Raw genomic sequence first — 7,699 nt, 5'->3', positions numbered from 1 at the left:
GATTGAAAAAAATTGCATTAGAACAATGAATGGGCACTTATTTCTGAAGGCTATGAAAGGGAAGGGAATGATTCAAAGGAAAAACTCTATTAACAAACTTCAACCTCACCCATGGCACCTATAGAAATGATGAAGGTTCAAGTCTCAAGATTTCCAATTGAACTATACTCTCAAAATGAAGCCCCTAAGCACCCTCACCTCCCCTCCAGAAGCAGAAAGTGGTCAGGAGATAACTACTCTTTTTTATTTTTGGTTTCTGCAAGGTAATGGGTTTAAGTGACTTGTCCAAGATCACACAGCTAGCGAGAGGCAACAAGGTGGCTCAATGAAATCAGCATGGGACTTGGAGTCAGGTGGCCAGGAGTTGGAATCTGATGTCAGACACTTGAGCAAATGGTATTATCCTGATAGCTGAATTCCTAGTGCCATGGAAAAAGTACTGTGATTCCAGAAATGATCTGTTCTCATGAGGAAAGAACCCTGAAAGAGATCCTATCAGCTGATGTCAGTGAGGGCCTCAAAGCCTTGTTTTCAGGCAGGGCCCTCCATATTTATTAGTTGATGGTTAAGTGGCCATAAAGGGCCTCCTGTGGTCATAAAGATATCTGTCACCTAGGCTGGCCTAGTTTTTCCTGACAAGGTATCAGAATTGATCAGGATACTTGATAGACTGAGAGGACTAAGTCTCGGTTCAGCCATTTCTGCCTTTCCATTGAATGGACTGGAAAACTAACCTGGTCATGCTAAATCAATATGGTATCCGTGTTGACTATCTCTCTCATGATATTAATAAGGGAAATGTTTTGCCTGCGATTTAGCTGATGATTGTCTCTTTTCATTCTGACTCCCAAGATAGTAGGGTCAGACTGGCTGAAATTCAGCAGTATTGGGTCAGAAAGATCTTGCTTGTGGCATTAGGCAGTGCTGAGGAAAGTGAGACCCCAGTAGCCAATGTTCTTCTGGTACTGCTTTTGGCTCTGCTAAGCATGTATCATGAGAGCATTCTCATGGCCCCCAGGGCATTAGAAAGTGAGTTGCCCGTGGGCATTCAGCAAGTAGAAACTGATCATCCATCTTTAAAAACTGGGCCCTGAAGAGAATACATGCTTTAACTATAACATTTGTAGGATTTGCTTCATTTTTGTATTTGGAGATGTTAGCATAAACCAGGTCTGCCAGCTGGAGAAGGCCTTTGTCCTCCCTAAAGAGTATAATTTTGTGGCTGCCCCTAGGAAGTCCGCACCACGCAGGCAGTGAGGGCTGTGGAGAAGGTTTCCCCCCACAGGAGAGCAGAGGGTGAGGGGACCCCGCTGGGCCCGTGGCCCTGCCACCGCTGCGCCCTGGCCCCCAAGGTATACTGTTCCAGTTGTGCTATATCAACATAAAATACTATCCAGGAAAATATGATAAAATTTTTCCTCATGGTCAATAAACAAGGACAGACCAGACTTTCTATATATTATGAACATGTGGAAATCTGTAAGAGAACTATTCTGGAAACTGATGTCATCAAAACATGCTTATCACGGTCCAAAGAACAATGCTCTTTTATCGAATATAAGGATTTGAAGCTCATATATCGGCAGTATGCAGCTCTCTTCATCGTGGTTGGAATCAATGAAACTGAGAATGAAATGGCTGTATATGAATTCATCCATAATTTTGTGAAAGGTTGGATATGTACTTCAGCCGAGTGAGTGAATTAGATATAATGTTTAACTTGGATAAAGTACACATAATTTTGGATGAGATGGTGCTGAATGGCTGCATTGTGGAAACCAACAAATCTAGAATCTTCACTCCTCTCCTGATTCTTGACAAAATGGCTGAAAGCTGAATAAAGAAGCCATGACCTAATGGCACCCACAGGAAATGCCAGAGGCACAGAACAGGACCTGCAGCTGTACCCACAGAGAATTCACAAGGCCACATATTATAACCAATTGGGTTCTAGTCCAAGAGCATGGTTTGGGGATTTGGGGATTTCCACAATTTTCTAAATGGAAAACAGAAATAGTATCTTCAAAATGTGATATGCAATGGGAATTATTAATTAAGAAGTAGGGAGCTTAACAGCTGTAATTCTAAGCATATTTCTTTACACTTCTTAAATGAAATATCTGAGCAATCAGTTGAATTTCACAAATCAAATCAAGAAGTGACAGGAGATGAGATGGGAGAGAAGTTTGACATTTGTCAGCCAATCAAGTTTGAAAATTGGCTTGAAAACCTACGTTAAATAATTCAAGACTATTCTGTTTTCCTATTTAAGATTTTTCCTGTCTTGTTTTTGATAAAAATTTTTCTTTTAAATTTGAAAATATCATCTTCTAAATAAACTTTTCACAATTGAAAAAAAGTATAATTTTGGAATTGTCTAAGACCATAGCAACTCATTGCCAAATTTTGGTTTCTCCCTTTACAACATCTCTTATATATAGCTCTATTTTCTCCATTCATACAATCTACCCCCCCCACCCAGTTTGGATCTTCATCATGTTGCCTGGATTATTAGAATAGTCTCCTAATTGGCTTCCCTGCCTCAAGTCTCTTCTCACATGAATCTATGCTCCCCAGAAATAACAAAGTGCTTATCCTAAGTCATGGCTACCCACATCACTGCCATACTCAACAAACTCCAGTGACCCCTATGCCCTTGTTACCTATAAGAGCCAATATCAAATCTTCTGCTTAGCATGTCTGACACCCTGGTTCCTTCCCACCTTTCCTATTTTTTATGCATCAGCCCTTCCACACACTTTTCCAAACCAGCTACACCAGTCTACTTGCTGCTTTTTTACACATGAGCCTTTGCTCTAACTGGCCCTCAGACCTACGACACCCTTCCCCTCACCTCTGCCTCAAGCTTCACTAGCTACTTTCAAGATTGAGCCCAAATCCCAAAGTTCTCAGGACTTCCCAGTGTCCTGATCTTCTAGTATCTTCTCTGAGACTGCCTGACAACTACCCTGCATATGCTTTGCGCAAACCTAGTCATTTCCATGTTCTTTCACTAGTAGAAGCCCCAGTATATAATAAAGTACCTGGGACATTTTTGTTATTGAGAAGTTTCAGTCATGTCTGACCCTTGGTGGTCCTATTTGGGGTTTTCTTGACAGAGATTCTGGAATGTTTTCTCATTTCCATCTCCAGTTCATTTTAGAGATGAGGAAACTGAGGCAGACAGGGAAAAATGACTTGCCTAGGGTCATACTAGTAAGTGTCCAAGATCAGATATGAACTCAGGAAAATGAGTCTATCCATAGTGTTACCTAATACACAGTAAGCACTTAAATAATTATCGACCAATTGGGATCTTTCCCTTGACCTTGTTCCTTCTTTTTTTTCCCTCAAGGTGAACAAGTGAGCAAAGGACAAAAAAGGAAACTAAATGCAATAGCTTCTCAACTTTTTGGTAAGCAAAGGTAGTTAGAAGGTGGCTTTTCTGATAGAACACCGCAAGGTTTTGTCTTTTCTTTGTCTCTCATTTTCTCTCTATTCCAGAAGCTGGGAAGTTTACTTGACTTTATGCCAAGGTTCAAGAGACACAGTTCATTGCCATCCCTTTTTTGGAAGTAATTGTGCATTGCATATTTTAGGGTTATTGTTATAATTTATATTTTTATTATGAAAGAAGTAAATGAATTTCTTTTTTTGTGGTTATGATGTTTGAACTTTGTTCTTGAAGAAAACCATGACATCAGGGAGGTGATACCATGACAAGCACATGAATTGGATTGGAGTGAGGGGGGATGGTGTTCAGACACCAGACTCATTTTCTCCTCCAGAGTCTCTGGATCCAGTGGCCAGATAGGAATCAGAACAGCTGGAGATAGCCCTGGATGTGAGGCAATCAGGGTGAAGTGACTTGCCCAGGATCATACTGTCTGAGGTAAAATTTGAACTCAAGTCCTCTTGATTTCAGGATTGGCACTCTACCACTGCACTATCTGTCTTTCTTTGAGGTAACAAGGAACCAGAAACAACATAGATACTTATCATTTGAGGAATGGCTAAACAAATTATGATCCACGAAGCATAACAGATTATGACTGTGCTGTAAGAAATGATTAACATGACATAGAAAGAATGTAAAAAGAAAAGTTAATAGTAACTTTTTTTAGGTTTTTTTTTTTTTTGCAAGGCAATGGGGTTAAGTGGCTTGCCCAAGGCCACACAGCTAGGTCATTATTAAGTGTCTGAGACCAGAACTGAACCCAGGTACTCCTGACTCCAAGGCCGGTGCTTTATCCACTACGCCACCTAGCTGCCCCAATAGTAACTTTTCTAAAAAAAATAATAGGAGAAATGAAGTTGAGAATGAGCCAAAGGCTGGCAAAAAAAGTTAAGGCCAAAGATTACTTTAAAAAGATCCATGATTTTAAATGTATAACTTAGATCAGATTATTCACAGTCATGGAGAAGGGGGAGGGAGAAAATGTGAAACTAAAAAGTTTATAAGAACATAAATGCTGAAACCTAGCATTGCATGTAGCTGAAAAAAATAAAATAAAATAGCATTTAAAAATAAATGAAAAATCCATACAAGTGATTTTCCTCACATACTAATCAATCAATATTTATTAAGGGATTCCAACTTATCAGACATTGTGTTAATTGCTGGGGATACAATAGGATGCAAAAAAATGGTCCTTGTCCTCAATGAACTCACATTCTATTGGAGAAGATAAGCAAATATATCTCTACCATATAGCTATGTATAGGCTTTAAAGGATACAAGATACTCTCTCATAAAACAAATATCATAGGATCTAAATGAGGGATATTTTCATTACTTTATTTATTATTAGATTCTGAAATTGAGTCTCCCTCTGTCTCCAGGATGGAAGTACAATGAGCAATCCCCAAACTGATCTCCATGGAAACTTTAACCTACTTGTTTTTCCAACCTGATTCATTTCACACTTCTACAGGTATCTGGGTGTTTGGGAAGTCTCCACTTAATGCTGCCAGCCTTAATGTGGAGGCCAGATGGTTTGAGCACTATTGTATTTCCAAACACCAGCCTCGACCTCCCAGCATCAGAAACTCCAGATGTGTACACACACCTATCCTCCCTACTTTAAAAACTTGGGGCAGAATGGTGGGTAGAGAGCTTAATCTGAAATTTACAACTACATCATCAACATTATCAGAAGAATACCATGCCACAATTTTCTTCACTCTCTCCTTAGTGTCTGAACAGAATTCTAGGCAGAAGAAGCAATTAAAAATAAGATCTCGAGTTATACTGAAGTCCTGTAGAGTCCTTGCAAAGTGGATCAATTTTCACAGCAACCTCTTTTTGAATAACATTTCAAATTATTGACTCTGGTCCACAGTTTCAATAAGTCCATTATTTTGGGGGGGGGGAGTTGAGGTGAGGTGGAAGTAGGGTGACATGGAGACAAGTACTTCAAGTAATGGAAACTGAGTAAAATTTTCCCTACAGGAAGAAGAATCCTATTGATCAGGAAGAATAGAACATCTTATCTGCAGCTATGACTAGTTCTGAAAGTTATTTTCCACTGAAAGTATAAATTGTAGTTGTTTTGATTTTTACTAGTGGTTTAATTTTTGTTTGTTTTTTAAGCACGCATTAACTTATGCCCTATGAGCAACCAGAAAATGTGCAAAACCTTAAACTCAGCTTCTTAACTCGAGATGTGGGGAGGTCATTGGGGGGAGTTTGTGGATACACAAATATATCACAACCAACATTCCTTTGTTTGGTCTTACTGTTCCATGTTTAAGATCAGCAAACGGAGAATCAAGATTCCCTGATCCCTCAACTGATTGAATCTGTAAAATGAGGCAGTCTGTAAGTCCCTCACCAACCCAAATATTTTCTAAGTCTATGATGGTCGAGGTAGTTTAACCATTACTGTTTTGCAATTATAAATTGACTCATCACCAACCAACTTAAATAAATGTACAAAACTAAAACAACCAAACAAATTACCAAATGACAAATAAAATTCTTTTCTTTTTCATTCCCTCATAGATGTGCTTAAGGGGCAGGTAAGGGGTCCAGAATTCTGAGGCTGGAGTTAGGAAGACCTTTTTTTCTCGAATTCCAATACTCAGACACTAGCTCTGTGACCCTGGGCAAGTCACTTAACCTTGTCTGCCTCAGGTTCCTCATCTATAAAATAATCTTGAGAAGGAAATGGCAAACTTAGTATCTTTGCCAAGAAAATTTCAATGGGGTTATGAAGCATTGGACATAACTAAAAAAAGATTGAACAATAAAAGCTGTGTCTAAAGTTCTGTACCTTTTAACCCTATTTTCAGTCCTTCTTTGTTCTCAAATCAAATATGGCTGCTGTTATGCACAATGTCATTACTCTGTTGATTACACTACATATAAATATTTGCATACTTCTGTATATGCTTCAGATTGATTATTTTATGGCATTGTAATATTTTCTTACATAAACACACCTTCATTTATTCAACCATTTTCCAATTAGGGGTTCTTTCTATTTTTTATTACAAGTAGAGCAGTTATAAATATTTTTATATTGCTGTGTCCTTTTTTTACCTTTCATGGTGCAATGATATGGAGATAGAGTTCCAGTAATGTAAATTGTTGAGTAAAAAGGAATAGTCAGGGAGCAGCTGGGTGGCACAGTAGATAGAGCACCAGCCCCAGAGTCAGGAGGACCTGAGTTCAAATGTGACCTCAGACACTTAATAATTACCTAGCTGTGTGACCTTGGGCAATTCACTTAACTCCATTACCTTTGCAAAAATAAAAAAAGGAATGGTCAGGATTGTGATTCAATGTGTATTTCCATATTACTCTTCAAAATGGTTGCATCAGTCTTTAATTCCACCAACAATGTATTAGTGCTTATTTCCCATATCTCTGCCAGTACTGGATTTTATAAGTTGCAGGGACTGAGGGGGAAAGATATTTTTCCAATTCTGATGTGATATCTTAAGGTTGCCATGATTTCTATACCTCAGATTATTATGAAATTTAAGCATCTGTTCATTGGTTATTAGCAATTTATCATTTCTCTTTCATACTGTTTTCATATCATTTGAGTGAATGGAAAGAACATTTTATTAGTCTTATAGATAAATATACCCTTTGGCTGCCAGTCCTTCATCAGAAGTATCTTCTACCAATTAATCCATCACATGTATTTGCTTAAAGAAAAGCACCCTAATAGCCAACAATACTAAGTGACCAATGAATCTACATTTATTTTTACTCCCCCATACTCTTAACACTTAATCCTAGATATTTTAAAGCACTAGCTTTCTTTTTTACTAAAAAAACAAATTCAAATCCAAATTTTTGCTTTTTCTAACTACCCTAGCAACCAAAGTTGCATTCATTTCAAATGAAGACCATCTAGAAAACTTGTACTAGGTAAATTCTTAATAATTTTATTTAATTGGAATGAATTGAATGGAACTTCCTGCTTGGTCTTTGAATATTATTATTGCAACATATATCATTGGACATCCAATAATACCTCAGAATTAAAGCTGAAGTGAGAACAGAGCTGATTGTTTGGTCTAAGCATTAATTTAGCAGATAGACAAAAATCAAAAGATAGTTTGGGAAAGGGTTTTTAACACTTTCACTTCAGCCTTGCTCATTGACCCAGGGTAGGCCAGCAACCAATCTTTGTGCATCAAATTGCTTTAGTTATGTAAATTGTATGAATAATCAATGTAATCT

At 38.0% G+C, this 7,699-nt stretch overlaps 1 pseudogene; it reads left to right on the top strand.

Annotated features, from left to right (window-relative positions):
- The first annotated feature begins 1,381 nt into the window (after window positions 1-1,381).
- Window positions 1,382-2,035, top strand: LOC141500663 (AP-4 complex subunit sigma-1 pseudogene; annotated as a pseudogene).
- The last annotated feature ends 5,664 nt before the right edge of the window (window positions 2,036-7,699 follow it).

Source organism: Macrotis lagotis, chromosome X (assembly GCF_037893015.1).
Source record: "Macrotis lagotis isolate mMagLag1 chromosome X, bilby.v1.9.chrom.fasta, whole genome shotgun sequence".
In the NCBI taxonomy this organism is placed as follows: Eukaryota; Metazoa; Chordata; class Mammalia; order Peramelemorphia; family Peramelidae; genus Macrotis; species Macrotis lagotis.
The sequence above is the reverse complement of the archived record's forward strand: the minus strand, read 5'-3'. Positions and strand labels throughout refer to the sequence as shown.